Raw genomic sequence first — 18,520 nt, forward strand, 5'->3', positions numbered from 1 at the left:
TGTAGACTAGGGATGGGCAACTTTGATGGAGGTGGAGCCACAATAAATCTGAATTCATCATGAGGGTCAGCAGTTGCTCACAGGTCTGTGTCCATACCCACACATTCAATCAACTGATTTGTGCAATCAATCTATTTGTGCAGTGAAACTACTTAACTCTCTTAACATTGCATTATACCAGTAGCCAGAACCGGCCCTAGCCTTCTGGGGGCCTAATCAAGATTTTGATGGGGGCCCCCCCACCTCGCAGGCAAAACATTTTACTGGCCCCTGTCTTAACAATGGAGAGAATAATTTAAGTTTAAAAGTTAATTTCCTGCAATTCTACACATTGTGCCTTGACTTATGACATGTTAAAGGTAGACTCAGCGACATGACGTAGACGAAGAAAGTAAACAGCATAGTTGGTGCTGATGCACAACCAAATTTCGAAATTGTACTTTGCGTATTCTACTATTCTAACTCTCAACAGTAATCTATTACTGTCCATCTGTGCGCCCTGGCACCAGCTGAGAGAGTGACCCGGTCCCCCTGGCTGTGCAGAACTAGAGTACAGTACTAGGCACAGGGCCTTCCTTCATGTCCTGTCTGGCTGGATCAGCTCTGACGAGGGGGACGGACATCCACAAGTCCCCCATTCCAATGGATCACTGTAGCACCCAGAGGTCTGGACAGCCAGCTGCGCTTGACCTTGAAACTCAACTGTAAGATTCTCCCCATTAAACTCCATGAAATGAGCCCACCGCTCAAGCTCTTCTGCTAGGTCTACATTGATAGTGTATGTATAGAGTTTAGTTGAACAATTTCACTATTCAACTCGGCTGAGCCGGTGAGAGGACTGCTGCTAGAAAAATAATGTAATTATTGCTCAGTTTTGGACGTCATTTGAATCATTACAGTCATTACAGTTTTTCTGCTCCTACATTGTCTCTGCTTTCTAACCTAACAACAGGAGCAGACCACTAAACTTCCCTCACTAACCTCTTGCTAATACTTAAATATGTGAAAACAAAACATAATAGTCTCTGTTTCACATACAGCTGCTACCCTCTCATTTGTAAGGCAGTTTAAATATTCTACTTTTCAAACATGCATCATAGGCAGTGCACTCAATCTAGCCTCCCCCGTTTTCCCTGTTGTCTCTCTCTACATTCTCTATCAACACGGATTTTACCTGTTCAAAAAAGAACGGCGTTGGCCTGAGAGCTTTCAGAGTTTCAGAGCGGGGAGACTATGGGATGAAAAATAGTGATGTGCTCCGATGCTTCCCCGGTGAGAGAGGGAGAGACGGGGAGAGAGAGCGAGAGAGAGAGAGAGAAGGAGAGAGCAGCACTGTGCCCATGAGCATGTGACATGCCAAAGCCAAATCCAAAGTGAGCCACAGCAAGGGCAGGCAACCCTCCACCCAGCAGGAAAATCATCAAACTTTTAATGACTTGGGCAATTACCCCCGGTGAGCCTGCTTAATGGCATCCAGAGGACGTCGTTAGACATGAGGAGCTAGCTACGCAGAGCTCTCTAGGCCAGCCACAGCCAGCCTCACTCCACTCCACTACTAAACAAGGCCACTCTGTACCTTTCACTGGGGGGGAGACCCCACACATGCTGCTGCTAAAAAGTCCTTCTCGGCTATTCCATGGGCTTTCCGTTGTTATTTTGTACTATTCATGAGGCAAGGACCGTCACAACACAATCAAGGCACAACAGAGAGTTTCTCTGTTTGCAAGGCACTTCTCATCAGGCCATGTGAGCGTACTTAAGCCAGATTCGCCCTCAGGGATTCATCTCAGAACATTCCCCTACTCTTCAATTATCCAGCCAGACTGTCTAAATGAGACAGGTGAGTGTTATCATTAGGAGTTGTAATTGTAGGGTGGTGCTGAGCTGAGGATGGATCTATCCACAGTGATCCTGTTGTCCAGCTCCATTATAGCATTCATCCCTTACACAGGTTTTCAATTAGCATGTCAGGCAGGCTGCTCTGCTCTGTGAGGCTGGCTGAGCTGAAGCTTCTCTCTCCCTCCCATTGCCTACACTAAGGGCCACACTCATGGACTGGTGTCTAGAACGGTGTGGGCCCTGTACTCATGACAGGACCTCAGCCTCCATCTTTCATACACCCAGAGGATGAAGAGAACAGTAGAACCAAGGGGATATAGGGTGAGCATCATAAAATAATGCTATGGTTATGAAATCTACATCTATTCGTAAAAAAGTGATATGGCTAAAACGTTGGCTATTATTACATTTTAGAGAATTGATAGGCGAGTCTATCCAAAGGTAATCAAAGAAACACCCTAGAAATGACACACTTTATGTGCTCTGCCTGAGCTCATTCCTGCATGGGCTCTTGAGCCTAATCCATTTGTTTTGATAGATGCAATTACAGACCTCCCAGCTCATGCCACACTCGCTGCCATAAATCGTGAAAGGTCAACAGCCCTTCCAGAGCACTTCCAGTGATGATATGAGAAGACGACCCCCCGCGCGCAGCGTCCTGTATTACCACGCTATTTAATTAGCCTACTTAAGGCCTTCGTTCACTTTAACGCTATGAATATGGATTGCTGGCAGTGAAGCCACACGGATAACGATTCTAATTGTCTTCCGACAATGAGCTCGTATGCTAATGGTCGTTTCCCCTTGGTTAGGAGCACACCCCAGGGACAAGACACTGTGTGTTTCAAGGTCCATGGAGAGAAGATACACACACATCACATTACCATGGTGAAGCTTCATTTTAGCAGCACTCCCAGTGTATTCACAGTGTGCCCTATTCTCATAGAAGAGTCTCTGTTGCTGAGCCAGCGAAACCACAGTAATGGTTGCGCCTGGGCACTACTGATAACCATTATGGGAGATGAAGTGTGACATTTGAAAATCATATGGAAAGACAACACACACATAAATGACTAAGCAGTGTGTGTCTCCACGCCTGGACTTTTCTGTAAAACAATAGAGTACTGTAAGTGTATTTCCCTTCTACACTTTACGCTACAAGCCGCAAGTTTTCAGAGAGTTCCCAGCTTGTCAATTCAGCAATCAGAAACAACCTGAATCTACGTTCTTGCTTCCTTCCTTTTCCTTTTTTGCTGATGTCACAGGTCAGTGCAGATGGTGCAGATACTAATGCTCTGGCATGAGTCTGCTCACCCCTGGACTGCTATTTAGATCCCACCCAGAAAAAGGTGTTATGCTGATAATTGGCCCATTGTGTAGATTTTGGTATCTCACTTGGCAGAGCTGCATCCCACACAGTAACTGTCAGAGACATGGGGGAGCGGGAGCAGAGCAGCTGAGGGGCAGGGTCACGAGGTCTCATGTTATCACCCTCAGGAGGGTGAGCAAAACCCTAATTAACTTTCTGTGCACATGGCATGAAAGTTGTTCCACCTGCCAGAGAGTGCAAATGATATTTTGAGATGGTGCGAATAGGATACATCCTATTTTTATATTTATTCTCAGTAATACCAATTACACCACCGAAGACATTCTTTTAAAAACTATACTCGGTCATAGTATGAAAAAGTATATTTGGAAGAAAATTAAGCGTATTCTACAAGAACCAATATCAAATTCTAAAAACACAACCCTATGGAACAATCCTTAGATAGCTTTTCAGAATTCCCCGATAAATTGGTCCAAATGGAAAACTAAAAACAGAGAAAGCGTAAATGACTTGGTAATAGGAAATACATTTATTTTGATGACAGAATTAAAAAGCAGTTTTGACTGACCAATGTAGATATTTTCAAATAGATGTAACATAAAAGTTTCATATCACAAAATTTCAATTTGAAATCGTTTGGACATCAGAGCAATTTTGAGGGAATCTTATTTGAGTCAGAAAAGGATGTTCATATGATAGGTAAGAAATGCAAAACCTTGCAGAGAGCCTATCCAACTTCAATCTCTTAGAAACTAATAGTAAAAAAAACTATTGGAACCAAGACTTTAAAACAACTGATGTTGGCACAAGACTGAGTGAATGTTGGAATATAACTAAATTACAGTTAACAAAAATGTACAATTAATCCAGTATAAACTAATGTATAAAATGTATTATGTAAAAGACAAAATTCACAAATTCTATGGCACAACGGCAGAGTCATGTCTTAAGTGCAAAACTAACAATGACTCAATAATACATGCTTTCTGGGAATGCAATAAAGTTGGCAACAATACAAATGTACACTTAGAAATGTCCTTGTTTTTGAAAGAAAGGCAAAAAATGTACCATTAAAATAACATCGAATTGATCAGAAATACGGTGTAGACATTGTCAATGTTGTAAATGACTATTGTAGCTGGAAACAGTTGACTTGTAATGGAATATCTACATATGCGTACAGAGGCCCATTATCAGCAACCATCACTCCTGAGTTCCAATGGCACGTTGTGTTAGCTAATCCAAGTTTATAATTTTAAAAGGCTAATTGATCATTAGAAAACCCTTTTGTAATTATGTTCGCACAGCTGAAAACTGTTGTCCTGATTAAAAAGCAATAAAACTGGCCTTCTTTAGACTAGATGAGTATCTGGAGCATCAGCATTTGTGGGTTCGATTATAGGCTCAACATGGCCAGAAACAAAGAACTTTCTTCTGAAACTCTTCCGTTTAATTTTGTTCTAAGAAATGAAGGCTATTCCATGCAAGAAATTGTCAAGAAACTGAAGATCTCATACAACGCTGTGCATTACTCTCGTCACAGAACAGTACAAACATACTCTAACCAGAATAGAAAGAGGAGTGGGAGGCCCCGATGCACAATTGAGCAAGAGGACAAGTACACCAGAGTGTCTAGTTTGAGAAAAGTCCTCAACTAGCAGCTTCATTAAATAGTACCCGAAAAACACCATTCTCAACATCAACAGTGAAGAGGCGACTCTGTGATGCTGGCCTTCTAGACAACGTGCCATTGGAACACAGGAGTGGTGGTTGCTGATAACGGGCCCCTGTACACTTATGTAGACATTCCATTAAAAATCAGCCATTTCCAGCTACAATAGTCATTTACAACATTAACAATGTCTACACTGTATTTCTGATCAATTTGATGTCATTTTAAGACATGGCATATGAGGGTGCAGTGAGATACTCGATGGGTTGGACGGTACTTTACTTGTCAATCATCTTGTAAAAACGTATACTTAAAAACTGGAAATCAACCAATCGTCCCTTGTTAACATAATGGAAAGGTCAAATGCTATATTACCTAAATGTTGAAAGTACGTCGGCAACGGAGAGAAACAAAATGGTGCAGTTTGAGGCCATGTGGCGGAGAGTGATGCGGGCGCTGGAGAGAGGGTGTGAGCAGGTGGGTCTGGGTAGGTCTGATGTCATTGATGTGCGACAGTATGCTGTCATTTGTAAATGTATGTTTTGTATTGTTAAATAATATATATATACATCTTACCCCCAAAAAATGATTTATCCTATTGGATCAGGGTCAAAAGATCACTTCTCCATACTTTATGTAAAAGTGCAAACTCTAGGGATCCCTCTTCTCCATGGCTATACAGTAGGCCTCTGAGACAGTGGTTGAGCAGACAGGACTGGGAAGTGTTGTGCTGTTTAGGGGTTTATATTTAGCGTGATCAGGTAGACAGCCTGAATTCCAGGGCAGGCCTCTCTACTCTGTGGCTGGCCAGTACCAGAGCCATGGCAGTTAGAGTCGAGGGACAGAAGGGTGCTGTGTGTCCGGCTGACTGACCCACCCTGCTAATGACAGGGTGCTGAGGTGCAGTGGCTGCTCCTAATTACTACCAAGTAGCTGCAACCGCATGGAGCCGCGCGGAGCCCAGCGAGGGGCCCTGACAGGCCAAGGGACAAGTCCTCCAGTGTGGAGAGGCCGCAGTCACCCCACTTCGCCCTGCTCACTCACTGCTCAGTGCTCTGGGTTCACTCCCACGCCAAGCAGCCCCTGCTGCAGCCTGCTATACTGCTGCTGCCTCATCAACTTCTCTGGCTGAAATTGCACGGTGGCAGGGGAATCGTGTCTGTAAATACGACTGCACTGACAAAAAATGCCATGGTGCCTGTTGATCCAGCTGGGACTTTGGGGACATAAGTTCTTTCTGTTCAGATTCATATTGTCAGTGACAGCAGCCGAGCTGCAGTTCCATAAAACAGGTAACCTATCCTAACACTACCCAATATAGAAATGGCCTCTCTTCTGAATGGCGTGAACAGTATTTCAATTGACAGTCAATATAATGGATCAGATATGTTTTGTATTATTTCTGCATCTAATATTTTCTGATAATAAATGCTGTTGAGATGAGGCTTAAATTATACACTCAGTTTAAATGACATGATTACATTACTTTGTTTCATAACACCAGTTTATACCTAGAAAATCTATGTTTATATGGAATATAAACATATTTAAAGCCAGCTGATCCCATCGTTTCTCAACATTGAAGGCATATAATTTTACAGCTAACCCATACACTGGATAGATACACTTTATCTTACAGTCCTGGAGAATGGTATTGTATTACAAACAATAAATTACATCTATTGAATTGAAAATAATTGAAGCACACTTGAATACCAGAGAACATTCCTACCTCAAAACAAACAGTCCTGTGCAGGGCCGTGCACAGACCTTTCAGGGGGCAGGTGCTCAAAATGAAAAAAAGGGCGCACCTCCCCCTTTCATAATCAATATCTAGGAATTCATAACATACCAATTGCCTCTTTAGTGAAAATTTTAACATTTTTGAGCATAATCGTATTTATTTCTGCAACAAAACACAAATTGTAAGCAAGCTATTATTTACAGTGCCTCGTAAGACTGGATTGACATTGGGAAATAAGGGTGTGCAATCAGCTGATCATTGACGTTGATAATTTATGTATTTGGTACTATTAGGATCTCCATTAGCTGTTGCAAAAGCAACAGCTACTCTTCCTGGGGTCCACACAAAACATGAAACATAATACAGAAATTGAATAGACAAGAACAGCTCAAGGACAGAACTACATAAAAAAAAATTCAAGGCACACGTAGCCTATATATATCAATGCATACACACAAACTATCTAGGTCAAATAGGGGAGAGGCATTGTGCCGTGAAGTGTTGCTTTATCTGGTTTTTTAAATCAGGTTTGCTGATTATTTGAGCAATATGAGATGAAACGGAGTTCCATGCAATAATGGTTCTTTATAATACTGTACGCTTTCTTGAATTTGAGAGTTTCAGGACCTGTTTATTACTGCCCACCCATTCCAAAACAGACTGCAACTCTTTATTAAGGGTTATTAACTTCTTGTGACTCTCAAACCCGGATCCGGGAGCGTAATCATCGCCTGACACGAATTAGCATAACGCAACGGAATTAAATCTTCCTAGAAAATATTCCTATTCATGAAAATCACAAGTGAAATATATTGGAACACAGCTTAGCCTTTTGTGAATCACCCTGTCATCTCAGATTTTCAAAATATGCTTTACAGCCAACGCTAGACAAGCATGTGTGTAAGTTTATCATAGCCTAGCATAGCATTATGCCTTGCTAGCAGCAGGCAACCTTGTCACGGAAATCAGAAAAGCAATCAAATTAAATCGTTTACCTTTGATGAACTTCGAAACTTGAAAGCATAAGCTACAGCTAGCTAGCACTGCAGTGCATAAAAGGTGGTGAGTAGTTGACTCATAGAGCGAGAAAGACAATAGTTGAACAGTTCAACAAATTTATTAAATCAAAAACGAAGGTGAAGCAAGAGAGAAAGATTGTAATTTCACTTTCAGTTTCACTTACTTAGCTAGCAAATGCAGATGGCTTGTTTAGCCTACTCAACAGAGGGATGCTATGTTAGCTAGCTGGCTATGACTATCCAACACAACATTGGAACTCATCCAAATCAAGGTAAGCTTTTGGTTTTATTAATGTATTGCCACAGGGGCCTGCCGGTATAACTGGTAAACTGCTTGCTGACTATACACTGTAACGTTTCTGCATGATTGTAGCGGGTTTTACTAACTCATTAGTTCTATTAGCTATGTTGACTAGGACGTTACTTTAGCTAATATTGGGACAACGATGTAGGCTGTGTGGGGGGGTTATGACATGTTTTTCTTTTTCTGGTCACATACAGCTGATGTCTTGTGCATTGAAGTCCACAAACAAATGTAAAAGGTGAGAGGAGGAGAGTGCCTAGAAGGAATACAATGTGGCAGCTATGAAAGTGAACTGTATTTAGGCGCGATCAGGGGTGTATTTATTTGTATTTTTTTATTTTACCTTTATTTAATTAGGCAAGTCAGTTAAGAACAAATTCTTATTTTCAATGACGGCCTAAGAACAGTGGGTTAACTGCCTGTTCAGGGGCAGAACGACAGATTTGTACCTTGTCAGCTCGGGGGTTTGAACTTGCAACCTTCCGGTTACTAGTCCAACGCTCTAACCACTAGGCTACGCTGCCGCCCCGTGTATTCCTTCCAACGATTCTGTTATTAAACGGAAGAAAACGAAATGGGGATAAAAATACCTGAATTTGTCCAATAGAAACTCTCGTTTGCAACTGTTGAACTAATGATTACACCCGAGATAAGCTAGATGCAGGCAAGAGTGTGCAACGCAGTACTGAATGTGTCACAGTCTATCCATCAGTCACTGTCTGTCAGCTCATATTTTTCTCTCGACCTGTGTGCACCTACAGTGTAAACTTTCATTCATAGGCTTGGTTGTAGCAACCTCAAGATGGGTATGGGGAAAATTAGAGTATAATGTAGTAGCCTAAACCTATCGATGCTACATTGAACTGGGTGAATGGAATATGAATGTCAGTCATCCAACATCCTGTAATAGAAATAAGGCCATGCTCATAAAAAAATATATTATTCCTCCCTCATAGCACAGTGCCTCCACTGTGCCAAAGGCGACTTTAAAACAGTTTGAGATTTCATTGGTTGTGATAGGAGACAACTGAGGATGGATCAACAACATTGTAGTTACTCTACAATACTAACCTAATTGACTGAGTGAAAAGAAGGAAGCATGTACAGAATAAACATATTCCAAAACATGCCTCCTGTTTGCAGCAAGACACTAAAGAAATACTGCAACAAATGTGGCAAAGCAATTAACTTTTTGTCCTGAATAGAAATCGTTATGTTTGTGGCAAATCCAAAACAACACATTACTGAGTACCACTCTCCATATTTTCAAGCATAGTGGTGGCTGCATCATGTTATGGGTATACTTGTAATCGTTGACTGGGCAGTTTTTCAGGATAAAAAATAAACGGAAGGGAGCTAAGCACAGGTAAAATCTTATTCCTGGTTCCATCAGCTTTCTACTAGAGACTGGGAGATTAATTCACCTTTCATCAGGACAATATCTTAAAACACAAGGTTAAATCTACACTGGAGTTTCTTGCCAAGAGGACAGTAAATGTTCCTGATTGGCCGAGTTACAGTTTTGACTTAAATCTTCTTGAAAATGTTTGTCAAGACCTGAAAATGGTTGTCTAGCAATGATCAAGAAACTATTTGACTGAGATTAATAACCTGTTTGAGTTAATATTCAGTTTGAGTCAATATTCAGGTCCCCAAGAAAGCACACCTCTCTGTTTACTTTACATACACTATCAAGCATTTCACACATATTATTTAGACACTGACTGTTAGCACTTGGTGGCCTATAGCAACACACCAAAAGAAAAGGCTTTGGATGTGCCAGGTGAACCTGAAAGCACAACAATTCAATTACATTTGACATGATCTTCTCTAAGCATTACAGGGATATGGCTCTGAATATATATATCAACACCTAAGCATTAAGCATAAGCATTCCTGTCTTCTATAGATGTTATATCCTTGTATTGCTACTGCTGTATCATCAAATGAAATACACTGCTCAAAAAAATAAAGGGAACACTAAAATAACACATCCTAGATCTGAATGAATGAAATATTCTTATTAAATACCTTTTTCTTTACATAGCTGAATGTGCTGACAACAAACATACACAAAAATTACCAATGGAAATCAAATTTATCAACCCATGGATTTGGAGTCACACTCAAAATTAAAGTGGAAAACCATACTACAAGCTGATCCAACTTTGATGTAATGTCCTTAAAACAAGTCAAAATGAGGCTTAGTAGTGTGTGCGGCCTCCACGTGCCTGTATGACCTGCCTACAACGCCCGGGCATGCTCCTGATGAGGTGGCGGATGGTCTCCTGAGGGATCTCCTCCCAGACCTGGACTAAAGCATCCGCCAACTTCATGATGTCCCAGATGTGCTCAATTGGATTCAGGTCTGGGGAACGGGCGGGCCAGTCCATAGCATCAATGCCTTCCTCTTGCAGGAACTGCTGACACACTCCAGCCACATGAGGTCTAGCATTGTCTTGCATTAGGAGGAACCCAGGGCCAACCGCACCAGCATATGGTCTCACAAGGGGTCTGAGGATCGCATCTCGGTACCTAATGGCAGTCAGGCTACCTCTGGCGAGCACATGGAGGGCTGTGCGGCCCCCCAAAGAAATGCCACCCCACACCATGACTGACCCACCGCCAAACCGGTCATGCTGGAGGATGTTGCAGGCACCAGAACGTTCTCCACGGCGTCTCCAGACTCTGTCACGTCTGTCACATGTGCTCAGTGTGAACCTGCTTTCATCTGTGAAGAGCACAGGGCGCCAGTGGCAAATTTGCCAATCTTGGTGTTCTCTGGCAAATGCCAAACGTCCTGCACGATGTTGGGCTGTAAGCACAACCCCCACCTGTGGACGTCGGGCCCTCATACCACCCTCATGGAGTCTGTTTCTGACCATTTGAGCAGACACATGCAAATTTGTGGCCTGCTGGAGGTAATTTTGCAGGGCTCTGGCAGTGCTCCTCCTGCTCCTCGCACAAATGCGGAGGTAGCAGGTAGTCCTGCTGCTGGGTTGTTGCCCTCCTACGGCCTCCTCCACTTCTCCTGATGTACTGGCCTGTCTCCTGGTAGCGCCTCCATGCTCTGGACACTACGCTGACAGACACAGCAAACCTTGCCACAGCTCGCATTGATGTCCCATCCTGGATGAGCTGCACTACCTGAGCCACTTTTGTGGGTTGTAGACTCCGTCTCATGCTACCACTAGAGTGAAAGCACCGCCAGCATTCAAAAGTGACCAAAACATCAGCCAGGAAGCATAGGAACTGAGAAGTGGTCTGTGGTCCCCACCTGCAGAACCACTCCTTTATTGGGGGTGTCTTGCTAATTGTCTATAATTTCCACCTGTTGTCTATTCCATTTGCACAACAGCATGTGAAATTTATTGTCAATCAGTGTTGCTTCCTAAGTGGACAGTTTGATTTCACAGAAGTGTGATTGACTTGGAGTTTCATTGTGTTGTTTAAGTGTTCCCTTTATTTTTTGAGCAGTATATCTAAGTGAGTCTCAGAAATGGCTAATATATGAATGTTATCAGATGTTAGCAAGTTATTGATTTCATGAATTTCCTGGGTAGCTTATCAAAGATAGACATAAAATGGAAAAGAGCAAACAAAGCAAGAGAAAAAGATATACATTCAGCAGTCCATTAATCAGTTGGTGTATGTAAGTATGTGTGTGTGCTGCAGGGTTGAAGCTACAAACCCATAGGCTTGGCTTTCTCATTCCTTCCAGACATTTTGAAGAGAGGGTGGACAATGAGCCTGTCGTAGCGGATGTAAGCAATGTCCCCATGTGCTCTGGCAGCTTTCATGGCTGGGATAATTTATTTCCTCTTCTGGCACACAGCTTAAGGACAGTCCTGATTGAGGAAATATACGTTCCTCTCAAGTTCTTGGCACTTTCCAGAACAGCTCCCTTGTCCTTGAACCTCAGGAATCTGACAACTATCGGCCTGGTCCTGTCACCTGGGCCGGTGGTGAGTTTTCCAGTCATGTGGGCACACTCCACCTCAACCCTCATGTGGTCCAAGTTCAGTTTTTCCAAGATCATTGCCCTCACTTTGTCCTCAGACTCCATCCAGGTCTCATGTGGAGATTCTGCAGTTCCGTTCACAACAATGTTGTTCTGCCTTGATTGTCCCTTGAGATAATCTGATTTCTCCATCATTGTTATCATTGATTCACATACAAAACTGATGTCCTCTCTCAATGACTTACAGATTGATGTAATTTTGCCATTCTCCTGAGTATTCACACACCTGTGTCAATACTGTGTAGAAGCACCTTTGGCAGCGATTACAGCTGTGAGCCTTTCTGGGTAAATCTCTATGAGCTTGGATTGGATTGCATAACATTTGCCATTATTCTTTTCAAAATTGTCAAATTGGTTGTTGATTATTGCTAGACAACCATTATTGCTAGACAACCATTTTCAGGTATTTCCATAGATTTTCAAGTAGATTTAAGTCAAAACTGTACTCTGCCACTAAGGAACATTTATTGTCTTCTTGGAAAGCAACTCCAGTGTAGATTTGGCATTGTATTTTAGGTTATTGTCCTGCTGATATGTGAATTCATCTCCCAGTGTCTGGTGGAATGCAAACTAAAACAGGTTTTCCTCTAGCATTTTGCCTGTGCTTAGCTCCCTTCCGTTTATTTTTTATCCTGAAAACATCCCCAGTCCTTAATGATTACAAGCATACCTATAACATAATGTGGCCATAATGTGGCCCCACCATGCTTGAAAATATGGAGAACGGTACTCAGTAATGTGTTGTATTGTTTTTTTCCCCAAACGTAACACTGTACTCAGAATAAAAAGTGAATTGCTTTGACACATTTCAGTATTACTTCATGGCCTTGTACAGGCTTCCTTCTTTTTATATAGCAGCACTGCAGAAACTATTACACTCAACGGAACGACTTGATTAGTGTAGTGTCAACAACGCAGCCACTGCCAGCTAGCCTACTTCAGCAGTACTGTATCATTTTAATCATTTTAGTCAATAAGATTCTTGCTACGTAAGCTTAACTTTCTGAACATTTGAGACGTGTAGTCCACTTGTCATTCCAATCTCCTTTGCATTAGCGTAGCCTCTTCTGTAGCCTGTCAACTATGTGTCTGTCTATCCCTGTTCTCTCCTCTCTGCACAGACCATACAAACGCTCCACACCGCGTGGCCGCGGCCACCCTAATCTGGTGGTCCCAGCGCGCACGACCCACGTGGAGTTCCAGGTCTCCGGTAGCCTCTGGAACTGCCGATCTGCGGCCAACAAGGCAGAGTTCATCTCAGCCTATGCCTCCCTCCAGTCCCTCGACTTCTTGGCACTGACGGAAACATGGATCACCACAGACAACACTGCTACTCCTACTGCTCTCTCTTCGTCCGCCCACGTGTTCTCGCACACACCGAGAGCTTCTGGTCAGCGGGGTGGTGGCACCGGGATCCTCATCTCTCCCAAGTGGTCATTCTCTCTTTCTCCCCTTACCCATCTGTCTATCGCCTCCTTTGAATTCCATGCTGTCACAGTTACCAGCCCTTTCAAGCTTAACATCCTTATCATTTATCGCCCTCCAGGTCCCCTCGGAGAGTTCATCAATGAGCTTGATACCTTGATAAGCTCCTTTCCTGAGGACGGCTCACCTCTCACAGTGCTGGGCGACTTTAACCTCCCCACGTCTACCTTTGACTCATTCCTCTCTGCCTCCTTCTTTCCACTCCTCTCCTCTTTTGACCTCACCCTCTCACCTTCCCCCCCTACTCACAAGGCAGGCAATACGCTCGACCTCATCTTTACTAGATGCTGTTCTTCCACTAACCTCATTGCAACTCCCCTCCAAGTCTCCGACCACTACCTTGTATCCTTTTCCCTCTCGCTCTCATCTAACACCTCCCACACTGCCCCTACTCGGATGGTATCGCGCCGTCCCAACATTCGGTCTCTCTCCCCCGCTACTCTCTCCTCTTCCATCCTATCATCTCTTCCCTCTGCTCAAACCTTCTCCAACCTATCTCCTGATTCTGCCTCCTCAACCCTCCTCTCCTCCCTTTCTGCATCCTTTGACTCTCTATGTCCCCTATCCTCCAGGCCGGCTCGGTCCTCCCCTCCCGCCCCGTGGCTCGACGACTCATTGCGAGCTCACAGAACAGGGCTCCGGGCAGCCGAACGGAAATGGAGGAAAACTCGCCTCCCTGCGGACCTGGCATCCTTTCACTCCCTCCTCTCTACATGTTCCTCCTCTGTCTCTGCTGCTAAAGCCATTTTCTACCACTCTAAATTCCAAGCATCTGCCTCTAACCCTAGGAAGCTCTTTGCCACCTTCTCCTCCCTCCTGAATCCTCCTCCCCCTCCCCCCCCTCCTCCCTCTCTGCAGATGACTTCGTCAACCATTTTGAAAAGAAGGTCGACGACATCCGATCCTCGTTTGCTAAGTCAAACGGCACCGCTGGTTCTGCTCACACTGCCCTACCCTGTGCTCTGACCTCTTTCTCCCCTCTCTCTCCAGATGAAATCTCACGTCTTGTGACGGCCGGCCGCCCAACAACCTGCCCGCTTGACCCTATCCCCTCCTCTCTTCTCCAGACCATTTCCGGAGACCTTCTCCCTTACCTCACCTCGCTCATCAACTCATCCCTGACCGCTGGCTATGTCCCTTCCGTCTTCAAGAGAGCGAGAGTTGCACCCCTTCTGAAAAAACCTACACTCGATCCCTCCGATGTCAACAACTACAGACCAGTATCCCTTCTTTCTTTTCTCTCCAAAACTCTTGAACGTGCCGTCCTTGGCCAGCTCTCCCGCTATCTCTCTCTGAATGACCTTCTTGATCCTAATCAGTCAGGTTTCAAGACTAGTCATTCAACTGAGACTGCTCTTCTCTGTATCACGGAGGCGCTCCGCACCGCTAAAGCTAACTCTCTCTCCTCTGCTCTCATCCTTCTAGACCTATCGGCTGCCTTCGATACTGTGAACCATCAGATCCTCCTCTCCACCCTCTCCGAGTTGGGCATCTCCGGCGCGGCCCACGCTTGGATTGCGTCCTACCTGACAGGTCGCTCCTACCAGGTGGCGTGGCGAGAATCTGTCTCCTCACCACGCGCTCTCACCACTGGTGTCCCCCAGGGCTCTGTTCTAGGCCCTCTCCTATTCTCGCTATACACCAAGTCACTTGGCTCTGTCATAACCTCACATGGTCTCTCCTATCATTGCTATGCAGACGACACACAATTAATCTTCTCCTTTCCCCCTTCTGATGACCAGGTGGCGAATCGCATCTCTGCATGTCTGGCAGACATATCAGTGTGGATGACGGATCACCACCTCAAGCTGAACCTCGGCAAGACGGAGCTGCTCTTCCTCCCGGGAAGGACTGCCCGTTCCATGATCTCGCCATCACGGTTGACAACTCCATTGTGTCCTCCTCCCAGAGCGCTAAGAACCTTGGCGTGATCCTGGACAACACCCTGTCGTTCTCAACTAACATCAAGGCGGTGGCCCGTTCCTGTAGGTTCATGCTCTACAACATCCGCAGAGTACGACCCTGCCTCACACAGGAAGCGGCGCAGGTCCTAATCCAGGCACTTGTCATCTCCCGTCTGGATTACTGCAACTCGCTGTTGGCTGGGCTCCCTGCCTGTGCCATTAAACCCCTACAACTCATCCAGAACGCCGCAGCCCGTCTGGTGTTCAACCTTCCCAAGTTCTCTCACGTCACCCCGCTCCTCCGCTCTCTCCACTGGCTTCCAGTTGAAGCTCGCATCCGCTACAAGACCATGGTGCTTGCCTACGGAGCTGTGAGGGGAACGGCACCTCAGTACCTCCAGGCTCTGATCAGGCCCTACACCCAAACAAGGGCACTGCGTTCATCCACCTCTGGCCTGCTCGCCTCCCTACCACTGAGGAAGTACAGTTCCCGCTCAGCCCAGTCAAAACTGTTCGCTGCTCTGGCCCCCAATGGTGGAACAAACTCCCTCACGACGCCAGGACAGCGGAGTCAATCACCACCTTCCGGAGACACCTGAAACCCCACCTCTTTAAGGAATACCTAGGATAGGATAAGTAATCCTTCTCACCCCCCTTTAAGATTTAGATGCACTATTGTAAAGTGACTGTTCTACTGGATGTCATAAGGTGAATGCACCAATTTGTAAGTCGCTCTGGATAAGAGCGTCTGCTAAATGACTTAAATGTAAAAAAAAAAATGTATTTTTTCTCTGTCAATTAGGTTAGTATTGTAGAGTAACTACAATTTGTTGATCCATACTCAGGTTTCTCCTATCACAGCTATAAACTCTGCAACTCTTTTAAAGTCGCCATTGGCCCAATGGTGAAATCCATGAGCGGTTTCCTTCCATTCCGGCAACTGAGTTAGGAAGGAATCCTGTATCTTTGTAGTGACTCTGTGTATTGATAAAAAATCATCCAAGTGTAACTAATAACTTCACCATGCTCAAAGGGATATTCAATGTCAATGTTTTTGTTTTTTCACCCATCTACCTATAGGTGCCCTTCTTTTTTATATATTTTTATTTCACCTTTATTTAACCAGGTAGGCCAGTTGAGAACAAGTTATCATTTACAACTGCGACCTGGCCAAGATAAACAAAGCAATGCGACAACAACAACAACAACACAGAGTTACACATGGGATAAACAAACGTACAGTCAATAACACAGTATAAAATCTGTATACAGTGTGTGCAAATTATGTAAGGAGGTAAGGCAATAAATAGGCCATAGCGGCGAAGTAGTTAGAATTTTAAGCAATTAACACTGGAGCGATAGATGTGCAGATGAGGATGTGCAAGTAGAGATACTGGTGTGCAAACGAGCAGAAAAAAAACTAAAACAAATATGGGAATGAGGTAGGTAGTTGGTTGGATGGGCAATTTACAGATGGGCTGTGTACAGCTGCAGAGATCTGTAAGCTGCTCTGACAGCCGATGCTTGAAGTTAGTGAGGGAGATATAAGTCTCCCACTTAATTTTGCAATACATTCCAGTCATTGGCAGCAAGGAACTGGAAGAAAAGGCAGCCAAAGGAGGTGTTGACTTTGGGGATGACCAGTGAAATATACCTGCTGGAGCGCGTGCTACGGGTGGGTGTTGCTATGGTGACCAGTGAGCTGAGATAAGGTGGGGCTTTACCTAGCAGAGACTTGTAGATGACCTGGAGCCAGTGGGTTTGGCAAGAAATATGTAGCAAGGACCAGCCAACGAGAGCATACAGGTCGCAATGGTGGGTAGTATATGGGGCTTTGGTGACAAAACTGATGCACTGTGATAGACGGCATCCAATTTGCTGAGTAGAGTGTTGGAGGCTATTTTGTAAATGACATCGCCGAAGTCAAGGATCATCAGGATAGTCAGTTTTACGAGGGTATGTTTGGCAGCATGAGTGAAAGGAGGCTTGCGAAATAGGAAGCCAATTCTAGATGTAATTTTGGATTGTAGATGCTTAATATGAGTCTGGAAGGAGAGTTTACAGTCTAGCCAGACACCTAGGTATTTATAGTTGTCCACATATTCAAAGTCAGAACCATCCAGAGTAGTGATGCTAGGCAGGCGGGTGCGGGCAGCAATCGGTTGAAGAGCATGCATTTAGTTTTACTAGCGTTTAAGAGCAGTTGGAGGCCAAGGAAGGAGGCTCTTTGCGAGGCATTGGAATACCTCCCTGGCATTTGTGGTTGAATCTGTGTTTGAAATTCACTGCTCGACATTACAGATAATTGTATGTGCTGGGTACAGAGATAGGTAGTCATTAAAAAAAATAATGTTAACCCTTTAAGGTTGATGTCCGTGCCACCGCGGAAATCAAATTAGCATAATAAAAAAATCCCTATAATAATCTGTCATTTTAACCCCCTGGAGTTGATTGACGCACCGGTGCATCAATCTAAGTTACATAGCAAACAAATCCCCACCAAAATATGTCAGTTTAAGCTAGAGATATCTGTTTTTTTCCATTCACCAGTGTCGCACTTACGCATCTACGGTGAAAGGTGGCAAAGCTAGAGCTGTGTTTTTTAACACCATGAGACATCCTGAAAATGTATTTTATCATGGAAATGTATGTATCGTCAGTATGATCTGACCTACAAGATGGTGTTCTCCGTTTTTCTCTACGACCCCCAGAAGAGAGAAGTAAACTCTGGGAAAAGGGAGAGCCAGAGCAATAGAGCATGAGACAGAGAAATTAATGGATAGACATTGGTGAGATAGTTACCCGTCTCTCCCCCAAAAAAGTCAACCTCAGAGCCCATCCTTCCTTGCCATTGGATGAGAAGATTGAGACATCACCAGCCCCAAACACTTCCTCTTCCTGTGTCCCCCTCAGCCAATCATAGAGCCCCTACCCAAGTAGATACATCCCTTCCACCTGTCCTAATTTTGCCTGATTCCGTATAGTTTTTTTCATAAATTCTGTTTTCCATTTTTCCCAGTTCCGTTCACAAAAACCAAATTGAATGTTCTAAATCCACAACAATGTTTACACCACAACAGGAAACCACATTTGAGGTTGGGGAAAAATGAAACATTTAAAGTTTTGTGTGTAGTCACCCTTTAATGCGAACCAGGAAGAGACCGTTGTTTGGTTGGTGGTGTTTCTGTAGACTCATGTGATT

At 44.2% G+C, this 18,520-nt stretch overlaps 1 protein-coding gene across 9 annotated transcripts in view; it reads right to left on the bottom strand.

Annotated features, from left to right (window-relative positions):
- LOC118401239 (myocyte-specific enhancer factor 2A-like) overlaps positions 1-18,520 on the bottom strand; it is a 120,701-nt gene that overhangs the window by 67,280 nt on the left and 34,901 nt on the right. The window lies entirely within an intron of this gene.

The sequence above is a fragment of the Oncorhynchus keta genome, chromosome 22, assembly GCF_023373465.1.
Source record: "Oncorhynchus keta strain PuntledgeMale-10-30-2019 chromosome 22, Oket_V2, whole genome shotgun sequence".
In the NCBI taxonomy this organism is placed as follows: Eukaryota; Metazoa; Chordata; class Actinopteri; order Salmoniformes; family Salmonidae; genus Oncorhynchus; species Oncorhynchus keta.